Consider the following 16,789-nt stretch of genomic DNA (forward strand, 5'->3'; position numbering starts at 1 on the left):
TATATATATATTACTTAATAACCCTCATTGCTCATAAAACTATTCACAAACAAAACATCATAACAATATATATTATATATTTTCGCCAAAGAGAATTAATTTGTCTTCTTCAGGGCTGAAAGAGAATAAATTATAATTAGCTGCCATATATTATCTATTAAAAACATTATTGATCTTACCGTAACTTAGAATTGTAGAGTTAGAATGTTAAAAAACTTTGCTAGTAACAACATAATGGTGTTTTTTGTTACTATGTGCAAAAAAAAGTTTTTTTTAACGTTGGAAATGTATGGTAGCTTTGAACTTAAAACGCAAAGGTTTACCCAAGGTTAATCAAAAAACCCAATGAAACTACATTTAAAAGGAGGTAATTCTTTGAATTGTCGGCAATAACTAAATTTTTGATTGTTAGAAAATTTAAATGTGAGGTTCTGTTATTACCAGAACGCATGTGCTGACAATTCAAGTAGTTCTTTTGAATCTTTATGTCGTTAAGGTTCATTGGTAAAACCCAATGAAGTTAAATCCCAGTATAGGGAAATATTATTTTAGATTTTCTTAATTGAATTATATTGTTCATGTATTGTTATAATAATATCTTATTGAGATGTATCTAAGAAAAGCAAGGGAATGTTATATTTTTTAGTTAATGAAAATTAATTATTAAAGTAGGTTAGTTGTTAATGGATATATCAGTCAAGTTAGTTATCTGTGATGTTGTATTGTTCTTGGTATCTGATTTAAGTAAGAAGTGGTATATATCGCTTTGATTCTTAATGTCACTCTTAACATTCATGGAGAAATCGTTAAGGAAAATATAAGACATTTCAATGAACTCTCTTTTAGATTTATTGTTCTCACGGTGGAGAATTGTAGTGTTAGTATAGTCCATGAGATGACCAGTGGAATGGACATGTTTGGCTAATGCACAGCGGTCAGGGTGAAGTCGAGAATCACTTTTGTATAGTGTAATACGTGATTTCAATAATTGAGATGTTTGGCCGATGTAGGAATTGCTGCAAGAGAGGGATGGAATGTTGTAGACAATGTTACTAACTAAAATATTTGTTGATAGGAGTATCCGAGACTGGGTTCCCACTTAAGACATCAGGATCAGCATTGTTAGTCGCGAAGGAAGGTGAAGTATCTTCGTTATGGATAGTATTAAACAAAATCTTATTCACTAATGGTGTTGGATAAGCGTTTGAAATAAAAAGTTTCTGTAGGATTTGTAGGTTTTTTGTGTGAAATGAAGGATCTGATAGTTTTATTACTCTATTTTTCATCTGTTTGATTAAGTTGACTTTGGTAGAATTATTATGGTAAGAGTGGTAGTTAAGGTATCTACCAGAATAGGTCGGGTTTTGATACCGATCTATTTTAATGTTGTTGTTTTCCCTGATCATCCTTATGTCGAGAAAGGGGTAGAGGAAAAATTATAATTGGTCCGTCCCCTTTCTTATAGGCTTAGTAACATTGTCGACAACATTCCATGCCTCTCTTGCATCAATTCCTACATCGACCAAACATCTCAATTATTGAAATCACGTATTACACTACACAAAAGTGATTCTCGACTTCACCCTGACTGCTGTGCATTAGCCAAACATGTCCATTCCAATGGTCATCTCATGGACTATACTAACACTACAATTCTCCACCGTGAGAACAATAAATCTAAAAGAGAGTTCATTGAAATGTCTTATATTTTCCTTAACGATTTCTCCATCAATGTTAAGAGTGACATTAAGAATCTAAGCATTATATACCACTTCTTCCTTAAACCAAATACCAATTTTTTTTAACGTTGGAAATTTATGGTAGCTTTGAACTTAAAACGCAAAGGTTTACCCAAGGTTAATCGAAAAACACAATGTAACTACATTTAAAAGGAGGTAATTCTTTGAATTGTCGGCAATAACTAAATTTTTGATTGTTAGAAAGTTTAAATGTGAGGTTCTGTTATTACCAGAACGCATGTGCTAACAATAGTGCCGGCCTGGGTGGTCGGCTTCTCATTCGCTTCACTGCGAGTGGTTTAGTGGACGTGGGTTCAGTCCCCAGAAAAACAAAAAGTCTAACGCAGCAGTTTAAAATTCTAGATGAATCTGCGGCTTAGACTAGAATATGCTGGTGACTGATCGGCCTATGGTGGAGCAGTACGGCAAGAGATAAGGGCTTGCGGCTCGGTGATACTCCTCCATAGATCCCTACCGGAAGGGCGTGACGCCCAAAATTACCGGGTATATATATATATATATATATATATATATATATATATATATATATATATATATATATATACAGATTGAACGAATTTAAAACGGAACATACGAAATCAATGTATTTCGGCTCAACTCCGCTCTAGGTGGTTGACCAACAAAAGGTTCTCAAATAATTATATTATAAAAATCCAATACTTCAGCGGGCTGCTGGATTCTGAATTCATTCAAGAACAAGTCAAAACTCCACCCAAATAGGTTGCCTAGAATCACTGTGAAAAAATAAGCAGTTATTATGCTGTCAAACCACCTATGGCTTCCTTATAGTCCAAGAGATAGAGTCGAAATTTTGAACTGATCAGTAATATGACATTTCTCTATTGGAATATATTCATTGTAACTGGGTTAACACTTTGCCTTACAGGCGGACGTCCCTCGTGGTACAGGGGTGGCTATACAGGGATGAAGTTGTAATTTTTTTTAACGATGCAAAATTAACGATCGATAATATGGCTGAAAATTTACCCAGAGTAAGATCTTGGTATAACTAGACGAAATCCCAAAGGGCGGACGCGAGAGTGGATACATAAGAGGTGGCGGACAGGGGTGAAATTGCAATTTTTTGGGGAAAAATTAACGATAAGTAATATGTCCGCCATTTTCATGGCTCATTATTTAGCCCCTAAAAACTCTAAATCCAAAAGGGCGGACAGCTGGGTTGGTACAGAGAGCCATAAAACGGGGTCAAATGTACCACTTGACTGCGCATTTTAGGTCTCGGTAACAATTTTCAAACTGATTTTTTTATGATATTTTTATACCGATTGATTTGAAAATTTGTATGCTCACTTCTGTTACTATTCTGAAAAGCGTCAAGTAGAGTTTAACTCAAAAATTTTCCAAAAAAATTTCCGTAAATGAAAATTTTCGTAATTTTTTGAGGTAAAATCTAATTTGTAGAATCCTTTCGATTTTCTGTAAGTTATACCATGATTTTTTTCCAAAAATTTTCAAACGATTTTTCCGATAAGAAAAAAAATTTAGAAAAACTTTAAAAATTTCGTCATTTTTCTCACTCTCATTGATGTCATCACATTCATCATCTTCGTCACTTTCACTTTCAATAATATCACATTCATTATCTGCTTCATTTTCAATCACTACTTCTCGAACTGGTTCTGGCATCTGAGGTCCACTAAACCATTTGAATTTATGTTTCATCTTCAAGCTCCCAACCATATTCTTCAACAATCAATTCTGTTGGTACTTTTTTATGAGCATTTGTCCAAATATTTGAAATATGAGCTCGCAGTAGATGTTGGTGTAATTCATCTTGACATGGTGGTAAGCTTGAAGGTTCGAAATTTTTTAGTTTTTTTTTAAAGGCTCGTTCACATCATGCAACTTATACTGCCGGTTAAATAGTGAAAATCTGACATCGTTTACTTTTCTTTTTGGAATTGTTCTCGTCAATCCTGTTCCATATAAGTGACATATGAAAGTTTCTTAGGTTTAAAAAACTTCATTACAATCGAAGTCAGTTTCACCAAGTTGGATAAAAACATCTTGATACTTATTACATTTAGCGCATGCGTCTAGAATTACTGATCTAAATGGAACGCGCATCATTATTATTTTAATATTTTAAAATAATAATGATGGAACGCGCATCATTATTATTTTAATATTTTAAAATAATAATGATGCAAAATTAATGTCCAATCAGAATTTGTAAAATTATAATTAACTAATGAAAAAAAAAATCAATCAATTTGAAAGTTAAAAAAAAAATATTGAAAATATCTACAAAGTAAATTTCAAAACTTAAAAAATTGATAATTCCACTATTAAATTGATTTTTATTAATAATTATTTGTAAAATGTTAAAGGAATTCTACAAATTGAATTTTACCTATTGATAAATAGAAAGATTATATATTTTGTATTTGATTATTAATGTAATAATAAATCAAATTTTTCTTATATCTGAACAACCATTATTTATGCAATATAAATTTAAAAACCTTTTTATTGTAATAAAAAATAAGTAAAATTACTATTTGTTATACCGAAAATATTCAATAGTTAACATTATAAAATTACTTTAATTTAATAAAATTACTTAACCGGTTTCATAATTAATTTTTATCAATCATCAGATAATTTCAATTGATTATTATATTGAAAATATTTTTTTTTGTTTTTCATTCTAATATCAAACATTTATTCAATTAAAAATTAATTCGTAAAATATTTATATTTAAGAAAAAAATGTGATTTGTAAAGTAAATATGACTTTAGTTTGAAAAAAAACATTATCATAATATCATTTTACAACTACAAAATATTCTTTAAAAGATTCAGACGATGACGTAGAGTTTTATCAAATGTTTTAGAAACATTGTTTTATTATTGATCAGTTCAAAATTTCGGCTCTATCTCTCCGACTATTAGGCAAGCTCCTCTTTCCTTTATCTAAGCCTAAGCGGTCAGACGGATATTGTGAGCGGTGTTGTCAATCTCATTCCTCTAGATGTTTTTCAAATAAGGTGTTAACCATAAAATATTTACAGGAAAGAAAAGAAATAACTACAAACCATTAAGTTTATTTTTGTTATTAGTCTCTTGTAGTAGATTGGTAAATACAATGAAAAATATAGGCAAATATCCGATTTATTTAAAGATACGAAGAAGATATAACTCTCAAAAAGATCCGCAAATCGGATTATTACACGGCGATTGGCAACATTGACTTTGGGCGGCGCTATAGAATATGGTGCGTCCTAAAAGGAGACAGATAGTTGAATTATATTTTATACAATGTCTATCATCGAGTATGGATTTATTTTTGTCCAAGTTTTATATTGGTCCACTATTTCAAATGCAGTTTAAACAGACATATATTAAATTGTATGTTCCGTTTTAAATTCGTTCAATCTGTATATATATATATATATATATATATATATATATATATATATATATATATATATATATATCTACGGCATAAAGTGGACTCCGCCCATGTTAAAATTCAGGTTCAATTGAGCTCCGTGGTCAAGTGGATACCGATATACGGAGCTCACTTGACCATTCCATAATATTGGTTCTGTCGATTCATCAACATGTAGAGTTTAATAATTTATAAAAATTTTTTGGAGCCCGTAAATACCCCTGTATCATAAATGTATATCGTTTAGTTCACGTGTATATATTATAGGGGTCGTACAGATCTTCTTCAATGTATATTTGAACCATACGTTTATCGGTTTAAGTAAGCTCTGAGAGTTTGGCAACTGTGCGATTATACCGTATATTTTCAGCATATACCCTGAACGGTTCATATGGGCTCCTTATTTTTATCTACTGTTCGTAGACAGTGTAATCTAATACGCATTACACTGAGTAACAGAGGATATCTTATTACCTGGTATAACTACGTACTAAAAGGTAACTGGTTCTTTAAAAACAGGTATATAGATACAAAAGGATTTGGGCTTATTATTTAATGGAATATTCGCTTGCATAGGAAATTTTATTTTTTCTGCATTTTTAAAAATGTTGTTCTTTTATTTAATATAATTTTATTAGTTCAATGCCGAACTCGATGTTTTTTTTAATTACAGAAATTTCGTAATATATTTTATTTACGTGAGTATGTCTTTGTACGTCTTATGTAAGCATCCGATTAATAAAAACTAATTTTATTTCATCCAATCTTCTGCGATATCTTTTATAAAGCTTTTTTATTATTTTAGTTCTGGTCTTATTTGTGTACTACATATGATATCTCGATGAACGGTTATCTCAAAATAAATATGGTTAAGAGCTACAATAGATATTTTTGTGTTAAAATTGGTAGTAGTGTGCACAAAAACAAAGAATGGTTAATTTGTCTAACAAGGTATATTCGGCGGCAGATGCATATAGTGCAAGCGTCTATGTTTTAAGGGCGGAATGATGTGCTCCTCATTTTTAGCTAACAAGCTTGCGAACAATATTATTTCTGCTCCTCAATTTACCTTTTAGTTTTAAACAATAATCTGTGACTGACCCCGTGCGATACAAACTATTTTCAAGGAATTTATAGGGAGTCTACGTTCAACAATCATGACATTATTGGATGTTCAGTTTTGTGAAAGCGTCTATGTTAGGGAAATTGAAGGAGCACACACGAGCTTTTCAGGGGTTTTGGCTGAAAATTGATTCATAGTTTATTTTTATTGTGCAATAATAGGTGTATCGTCTATATAATAGAAGTCCTAGTATCTACCGGTATGGATCGTTCGTTTGTGTAAATGTTATACAGTGTAGGTGCCTTTATGCTACCCCAAGCGAGACCGTTCTTCATCTGCTATTCTTACCATTGAGTGATATAAAAAATATTCTTTTGTGTAGGCATAAGCAGACAATATAAGTGAGTTTGTTATCCAAGGGGATATCATATAGTTTTTGAAAAAATATTCTGTAAGTTAAGGTGTCGTAAGCGGCATTTAGATTGAAAAATACCACCACTGATACCCGATATTTTTCGTACCCATCTTTGATTTAGTATTTGTGATGTACATTACTTTGAATAGCTGACAAACTAAAAATTTCGGCTGATAGTTTTTGTGGTCGTTGGAGTTTTTGCCAGGTTTAAGCAAGGTACCAACTTTGGCTTGTCTCTAGACTTTGGGTATCTCCTAATTTGAATACAGTTGTTCATCATCTGGATAAGCCATTGTAGTGTTTTTGGTCCAGATTTCGTAATAAGCTTTGTGCTCAGATCCTCAATGTCGGTATTTGTATTATTTTTCATTAAATATGTAGATGGTGGATCCAAGCTCAAAATCATTAAAAGGTTCTCTTAGCTGACTGGTTTTGTTCTTTCTTACTTTGAGTTATTCTTTGCTTTTTTCCGATAGAAATAGTATGTCTATATCTATAATGTAGTTTTCAGCGATCAGCTATATACCAAATACCCTAGGTTAGGCCCTATATGTGTTTCCTGTACTAGAAATTAGTTAGATTCGTGTTTAGCTCATATGTCTGATAAGTTTAAATAAAGTAAAGTTTCTTGATTTTTAGATATACCCTTAACAGTTATAGACATATGTTATTAGAATAGTTGGTCCTAAAAAGGACCAATTTGACAAAATCATATTAAAGGGGTGACTGAAGAATTAGCCGATTAATTAATTAATCATTACCCGGGGTATGCCCGATTGCGGTGGTCTTATTAGTACTTCAATCTTCCTAAAGGCTCGTTTTTTAAACCCCATAAGTAATGCGTAATCTTTTACTTTTTATTAAAAATTTAAATTTTACATGCCGTGTATTACTTTTTGAAGATATGTTGAATCAGATTTGTATAGTAATAATTTTAGGTTCTAAAGAACCTCTTTGTGGAAAATAAATAAGTTTGTGATATCTGTCACAACTCATATATAGATAATAAAAAAATAAACAGGTAAAATAAGTGTAAACAATCTTAACTACATACATCGGCGCCACTGTTCAGGTGATGGGTTTATCACAGATATCAAAGGTTACATTTTAATTCAATGTTCTATTTACGTATCTTCAATATTAAAAAAGTAGAAAAAGACATGTTTATGCTTTTATTTTTTTAAATCTATGCTGTTTTCTTTCTAGAGTTCCGTCTTTTTTGAACGACCTGTGTTCTTTTTTCAATTGGGTAATTGTCCAAAGCTATGACAAATACTCTGTCCTCTGCTATTCTACATTAATATGACTGATTTATTTTATCTTTCTTGCAACTATTTTAATGGTTATCCTGTGTATCTTCTTCTTCTTCTACTTTTTCTTTTCATATAGACATAACTGTCTGTTTTTCAATGTGCCTCCAGTAAGTTGCCTTTCCATCGTTTTCGTGGTCGTCCTACTGATCGTCTTCCTATGGGTTAACCGTCTCTTGCCGTCTTTATTGTTTTATTTGTTGTCATTCGGCTTATATGATCGTTGCATTCTACTCTTCTATTTCTTAACCAGTTTTTGATGTTCTTCACCTTGCATCGACGTCGTATATCTGTACTTCTAGCTCTGTCCCATAGTGTCTTACCATCAATTTTTCTAAGTGTTTTCATCTCTGCTGTTTCATATCCTTTTTGTCCTCTCTGTGTCAGATCTTGTTTCTGCCGCGTATGTCATTATTGGTCTGATGACTGTTTTGTAAATTCTGCCTTTCGTTTCTGTTTCGATATTTTTATTTCTTCATAATGTTTCATTTATGTAGCCTGTGGCTCTGTTTGCTCTATTCACTGGGTCTTCCACTTTAGTTTCGAGCTTTCCGTAGCTAGATAATGTGATGCCTAGATATTTAAGCTCTAACACTTGTTCTATTATATGACCTTCCAGCTCCAATTAACATCTTAGTAAATTTGCTGTTGTAACCATGCATTTTGTCTCTTTTGGGCAAATTAACATGTTAAATTTTCTGGCGGTTATATGAAATTGGTACAGCATACGTTGTAAATCATTTTCACTTTAAAAGAGTAGTATTGCGTCGTCTGCACAGCAGATTATTTTAATTTGTTTTTCTTCCATTTGGTATCCTTTTTTAGTTCTTATTTTTTATTATTTCATCCATAATCAGGTTGAATAATAGAGGACTCAGGTAATATTCCTGTCTTATTCCATTGTCACCTTCAATAGGGTCGGTTAGTTCTTCTTCTACTTTTACTTTTATTGTGTTGTTTAGGTATATATTTTCGATCGTTTTAATTTTTCCTAGAGGTATCTCTTCTGCGTACAATAAGGGGATAACGTTTTTTTAATTTGTGTATCTTCTGTATATCATTATTTCTTTTGTGTATTAAAAAGTAAATTTTGGTTATTATTTCTTAAGATTCTCTTAACGTGTTTATTAATTGTCTTGTTTTATGTGTATCAAGATATGTGTGTCATGATAGATTGTAATGCATATTTCATTTAATGTAATTAAAGTGCTCTTTGCGTTTGCCTATTACTTTCTCACTTCCTTAGCGATAGGTCTTTTTTTCCTCATCAATAACCTTATCCTCGCTCGATACAGCTATTTTAACCCTCTATAGCCCCGTGTGTACTCAAGGTAACAAAGGAGTTTTTGATGCAGAAAACTTTTTTAAAACAATTTCCGACTCTAGTATGCCCTCTGTTATTCAGGCAATATTTGGTTATACATTTTAATACACTCTATGAACCTATGACGAAACCTATATGGAAATGTTTAACAGTATGTCAAATGGACATGACTGCCTTATTAGTTTGTATTTTCGATCGTGATTTATTGTTATAAATTGTGTACAATTTATATAAAAATACATACAGAGGCAATATATCAGCATTTAGATATTGATTACCGTTGACATTTGTTTATTTTATTGTGTTGTTTCAGTACTGTGATAAAAAACAGGTAAGTATGTTGCTTTGAATCCACACTTTACCATATTATTTTAAATTATTTCTTTAAGATGGATACAAAAACGTTCTACGGGAAAAGCAGTAAATATCCGAGGAATCCAAAGACTCTGACTTTGATAGTGATAATAAGAAAGTAATAATAAATTTTCCAGGTACCCAGATATTAATCGATCCAGAATCAAATAAAATGGAAAATGAAGACGATTTGTACGAAGCAAATTTAGACCAGGATACCAATTTAGATTTAGACTAAGATGAAATAGGGTGATACCGATAAAACTGAAAAACACACTGAACAAAATGTGCTCAAAAGGTCAAAAATTATCGTAAAAAACATTCAGTGGAAGAGTGGTTCTCAAACAGTATTTCCAATTCCAGAATGGAAAGGTAATTTACCAACATGCAAATTATTAGAACCGGAATCCCCTCTACATTATTTTAAAAAGATGATATCTACCAATATGCTGGAAAACATAGTAGAACAAAGTAATTTGTATGCACTGCAAAAGAATATAAATAAACCATTGAATATGACACTAGCAGAATTAAACCAATTTATTGGATCTGTTCTACTGATGTCAATATATGGCTTGCCAAGGACAAGATCATTTTGGCAGAAGGAAACACGTATTGCTCAAATAGTCGATACTATATCTAGGAATCGCTGGGAAGAAATAAAAACTAAAACGCATTTCAATAATAACGAAAATATGGTCAACAATAATGATAAGTTATACAAAATTAGACCATTCATCAACGGTCTATTTTAAAATTTTCAAAGTATTCCAATGAGTGAAAAATTGTGTATTGATGAACAAATGATACCATTCAAAGAGGCACATTCTTTAAAACAATATATGAAGAACAAACCCAAAAAATGGGGATACAAGGCATTTGTTTTGTGTGATAGCAATGGTATTGTTTATAACTGGGAATTATATACAGGAACTGTTAAAGATCCCCTTCATTTACCTAATGTAGACACCAGCGGTAATGTAGTAATAAGATTGTGTGAGATAATCAAATCAAACAAATACTATAAAGTATATTTTGACAACTGGTTCAATGGCATTCAGTTGCAGATTGAAATGGAAAAACGTGGACTGCAATGTTTGGGAACTGTTCTTCCAAACAGATTGCCTTATTGCCATTTTTCTGATGACAAGAATATGAAGAAACAGGGCAGAGGTACTGTAGAAGAAAAGCACGCTACAGTAGATGGCATAAGACAAACAGCGTTAAAGTGGTACGATAATAAACCGGTTCATTTGCTTAGTACATTTGTTGGTTCTAAGCCTACTTCGTTAGTCAAGAGGTGGGATAAGAAACAAAAATCAAGAATTATTGTATGCTGTCCAAATTCAGTACAATTTTATAATAAATTTATTGGAGGTGTCGATCTTATGGATTCACTAATTGCTCTTTACCGAACAGACATAAGATCTAAAAAGTGGTATCTAAAAATATTTTTTCACCTTCTGGATTTAGCTGTTGTTAACAGCTAGTTGTTGCATCGTCGTGATTGCGATTACTTTGAAATTAAAAAGAAAAACCAGTTACCTTTGTTACAGTTTAAGTCCCACTTATGTAGCGTACTGTTAGCAAGCAATGATCAGATCAAAAACAAAGGACGTCCCAGGCTCAGTGAAATTGAGAACGAAATTGTAAAAAAACAGAGGAGAGGATCTACTGCTATTGTACTACCAAAGGAAGTTAGGCTTGACCAAACCTTCCACTGGCCAGTAATTTCTAAAAAAAAGGAAAGATGCAAAAAACCAGGATGCTGTAATACTTCTAAAGTAATGTGCGATAAATGTAAAGTTGCTTTATGTTTTACAACTAACTACAAATATTTGTTTTTTTGAATGACATAATAAATAAGTATATAACTTAATTCGTTAGTTTTTGCTAAACACTCCCAAAACTCTCCCCACACGAAATTTAAAAAATCTAAAAAAAATACTAGTTGTTGTAAATGGATATTTGAGCACATATACAAATTAAAACATTTTATAAACAAACAAGTTTACAAAAAAGTCGGGCAATAGAGGGCTAAGATATTTATATTTCACTATATGCTCTATCATTTGGTTTTCATTTATAATTTGCACCTATGACGAAATTTATAATATCTAAGATCTGGTGCTTTCATATGAAACTGGAATAAAACACTTGTTAGATAATATTTATTCATTTTGAGTACACTTTTCTTAGAACCTAGTATATAAAAAAATAAATATTTGTCTGTCAACAAATTTCTTTATAAAAGTACGAGGCACTATTCTCATGCCGTGAGCTTTGCTGCTGTTACTTTTATAACGCTTAAGCTATTTTTAATTTATTGTCAATATTTTTGAGGTGTGTTATCTTAAATGATCATTTTTAAGGTTAGTACGTTTGATTAAATGAAATTGACATTAATTTGATAGTTTCCATTTTATTAGTGCTGATGGTATATGACTAGCATCTGTTGGTACTGTATATCAATTTCAACATGTGGAAGTGAGAGCACTCTCTTGTTAGTAATTTCAGCGTAAATTTTGACGAAACCAGAAATAACCCATATTATTCTCCCCGTGTGATCTTAGTATTTCCGTTGATTAAATAGTATAGGGTATCCAATATCAATATTTAATGTTGATTTTTAAATGCACACTTTAGATACTCTGTTTTTGTTTACCTTATTTTTAGACCTTTTTGCTCAAGCGCCCATCTCCATTGTCTCAATCATTAATTCAATTATCTCTCCTTATCTCTTACTAACACCACATCGTTAGCATACATAAGGCACCAAGGGATATCTCCTTAACATGTTTTCGTTAATTTTTCCAACACTAATTAGAAGAGATAAGGGATTAGCACTGACCCCTGATGCAATACTATTCTCAAATGAAATTTATCAGTCTTACCCTCACTTGTTCTAACATTAGTTTTCCATTACTTGCCTTATGATAAAAATTGCATCCGTTGTTGATATGCCTTGCATGAATTTAAACTGATTTCCTAATATTTCTGTTTCTTCCTCTATACTACTATCAATTATTCTCTCCCACAGTTTCATGGTGTGACAGAGTAGTTTTAGGGCTCTATAGTTTGTACAGAGTTTAACATCTACTTTGTTTTTGTATACAGGTACTAAAATGCTACTTCTCCATTCATCCGGTATTCGCCTTACTTTCAAAATTCTATTAAATAGTCCTGTTAGCCAACTTGTTCCTGATTTTCCTAATGCTGATCATATATATCCAGGGATGCCATCAGGACCTATGCCTTTTCTTTTTTCATCTTATGTAGCTCTTGAATTACTTCCGCGGTCGTCATTTTCGGCACCATTACTATTACTGTCTCTGTTGCCTCTATAGATGCTTTCTCAAACTCTTAGTTTAATTGGTCGTTAAAGAACTCCTTGTAGTTATTTTTTAGATCCTTTCCTTGCATAAATAGTTTAATGTATTTATCTCGTATACATTTAATCTGATTAAAATCTTTGGTTTTCTTTGCTCCACTTTTAACAATTTTGTATATGTTTTTTTCTTAGTACTCAGTTCATTGTACAGCTTTTCATGCGCTGCTACCTTAGATTGTGCTACCCCACATTTGCTTCCTCTTTATCTATTTGATACTTTTGATAATCTTATTCTGATATTTTTTCTTGTCCCTCCTTATATAATCTTCTCTTGTCTTTTATATTGTCTTAAACATCGTCTGACTATCTATATTTACCAATTTTTAAGTAAATTTTCTGAGATTTTTTCAAGTATTTTAGTTACACCCTCTTTAATAATTTTTGACACATTTCTCCAAATTTCATTATGACCTTTTTCCATATTCCAACACATTCTTTTTTTATTTCTGTTCTAAATTGAACTACTTTGTTGCTTGTTAACGTCAATTAATTGTTTTTGTGACTCTCCTCGATATTTTGGTTTTATTTCATATTTTACTTGTATATCTAGTTATATTTCACTTACAGTTACACTAATTATTACTTTAGAGTCTTTACATAAGGGATTGGCGTACGATCCATATTTGGAATTGATTTTGTCTGATTTTAAATTGGATAAGTTGGCTTTCTCTTTTCTAAAAGCATGTACTAACAGTGGACTAGGTATGGCCACTGTTAGTACATGCTACTGCTAATTCCAGCATATTATCTGCCATAGTATTTGCTGCTAATAGCATTCTAAATTTCATCTATAGATTAAATCCGTATAACAAATAGATATTTTTCACTTTCTCGGAGTAATAATATTCTAACATACAAAATCCTATTAAATTGCCAAAACCTTCCTTGCATATTTTATTCACTTATAAGGGACAGCAGCAATATTAGTACCATAATAAGGGTATAGTCCTGGACTGGCTAATCGTTGGATAATAGGAAGCATGAGTGTAGCAGTTTTAATGTTTTCGGGACTGCTACCTGGTATGGGGGAGCAGAGATATCAGTACCAAGTTATTGCATATATGAATTGTTGCTTGAACTTTATTATTATTAAACAGCACTATATAAACAGCACTATATTCTATAACACAAGAAACACTGTTATAAAACAGTCGAATAATATACAGATTCTCAATTCAAATATTCAAAAAATTAAAGAACAGCTTACTAAAATAGAAATCGCCTATTTAAAATGCAATCCATTAATGGCCCAAAGTACCAAGCACTTCTAGCATATGGTAATGATATTGATCTCATAAGAAACTCTCTCCCGTCTGCGACATCTTCAACAAAGTGAAGAGAACACGAAAAATGTTTTACTTAAAATCAACAAAATGAAAAACAAATACAAGCGAATCAACAGAAGAGAGCAATTCAATCTAGATTGTGAATAAAACAAGTGATTTTTTTATCTAAGGGGACGTCATAGAATTTTTGGAGAAATTTTCTCTAATTTAATATGTCGTAAGAGGCATTTCGATTGACAAATACTACCCCTAATACCTGATATCTTTCGTACCCGTTGTTGATTTTTGCAACAACGGGTACGTTATTACATACTTTATAAGTATTACGAATAAAAATAAATAAGCAAGAAGAATGTAAGTGTACTATATTTAAACCAAGTGACAGAAAAAAGAATATTATACATACATATGTACTTCTAAATTAAAAATTATATGCCTGACAACGCAAGATACAAAAAACAATGATTTAACATTGAAAACAATGATAGCTTGCACAAGCGACAAAGTATTTAAAACGATAAGGCCGAACATATTATATGTAATTGTAATAGATATGTTGGCTAAAATTATACCATAAGACACCGAAATATTATATCTATGTGTTTATGTGTATCTAAAGTATAGTAGTATATTGAATTCCCTACATTAAAAAATCGAAATATTTAAATTAGACAGTAAAAAATTATAATTTTAAGATTGATTTATAAATTATTATAATTTAAATTTTACTGCTTGATGAAACAAATATTGTAAGTCATACACTATAGCAATCGAAACATCGGAAAGTACATTTATAATATAATAAATATTTCAGTGCCAATGTATTAAAAAAATTCTAGTACATAAAAATGGACACTTGCCTATTCAAAGTTTATAATAGACACTAATTTCAGTTTATCTATAATTAAAGCAAGTAATATAAATTATAATCATTAAAATATTTAACTACATTAACCAAGTACGTATTTGTGAAATTTCTCGATGACTAAATTGATTGATATTTAAATAAATTTGAAGTTCCAAAACGTACCAACTGTAAAATTTAAAAATCTACGACTAATCAAATTATTGGCAACATCGGAGGAGTTTAGTTGGGTACGCAAAGAAATGTATACGGATCCCAAAAGTGTTTTAACCTATTACAGAGTCCACTTAATCCGACGTGTTGGTCGGAGTCCACATAAAGCGCTACCCAGATAATAATATACACGGTGTATATTCGCCTGGAGTTAGTATAATACCGTTTTAGTACGGAGCTCTCATTAACCGCTAGATCTATATATATATATATATATATATACATATATGTATATATATATATATATATATATATATATATACATATATGTATATATATATATATATATATATATATATATATATATATATATATATATATATATATATATATATATATATATAGTAGTTAGGTATTATTGACTGACACGTTATGTAAAATAAAGTTTTATTTTGATGTTGCAGTCATAAATAGGGCAGGAAAGTAAAACTCTTTGTTCGTTAATCAAGCTTTCGCAAAATTTATTTGCTTCTTCAGGATATGCTAAAATATGGTATTAGTAAATACAACGAAATTAGAACTAAATAGCATTGTATAAAACTAGTATAAAAACTTACAACATGAGGTTAATCCATTAAATTTTCAAATTTACAAAACATTAAAACTTAACTTATTTTAAAAATTATACAGTTATGTAAGTACAATATTCCAATTTAATTTAATTTTGTAAAAATTCATTATGACATTGATTATGTTGATGTTTGATTTATGTCAGAAAGACACTCGTTTTTGTTTATTATATTTTTTGTTGTTGATAACTAGCTCTTGATTGTTATTATGGTTACGTACAAAGTGGCGCCAAATATGAATATTAAAATTTTTTGAAATTCTAATATTTATAGTCAGAAAATCTAATATTGGAAAATTATAGTATTAATTTTCGTAAGACAGAATGTAATTATAGATATTGCTTAGTTTATCAATATCAGTTTTTTTTATTAACGCATTGATATTTATTTATGCATACCATTTCTTAGAATTCTTAGAAACAACGACTCAGATGTTGAAACATCATTGACATGTGAATGTGTATCCAAATATAATAGGTAGGAGTAAATAGAGCTTAACTGATTAATGTCACTCCTTTTGTTCATTGCGTTAGAATTCTGAGCAATGAATGCCATTTCTAAGAAGATTCTTTTTTTGTAATTGGTTTCAGTAGCTAAAACTTTAACTGATTCATAATTCATTATGTGATGTTCTTTATTTACATGTTCTGCAAGGGCAGATCTTTCAGGGTATAGTCTGCTGTCGCTTCGATGACTGATTAAGCGACTACCTAGGCTACGTGTGGTTTGTCCCACATATACCAAATTACAATTGTTGCAAGGAATCTGGTACACAACGTTGGAACAATCTTTGATGTCACTTTTATCTTTGACTTTGGAATATA

The sequence above is a fragment of the Diabrotica undecimpunctata genome, chromosome 4 (assembly GCF_040954645.1).
Source record: "Diabrotica undecimpunctata isolate CICGRU chromosome 4, icDiaUnde3, whole genome shotgun sequence".
NCBI lineage: Eukaryota > Metazoa > Arthropoda > Insecta > Coleoptera > Chrysomelidae > Diabrotica > Diabrotica undecimpunctata.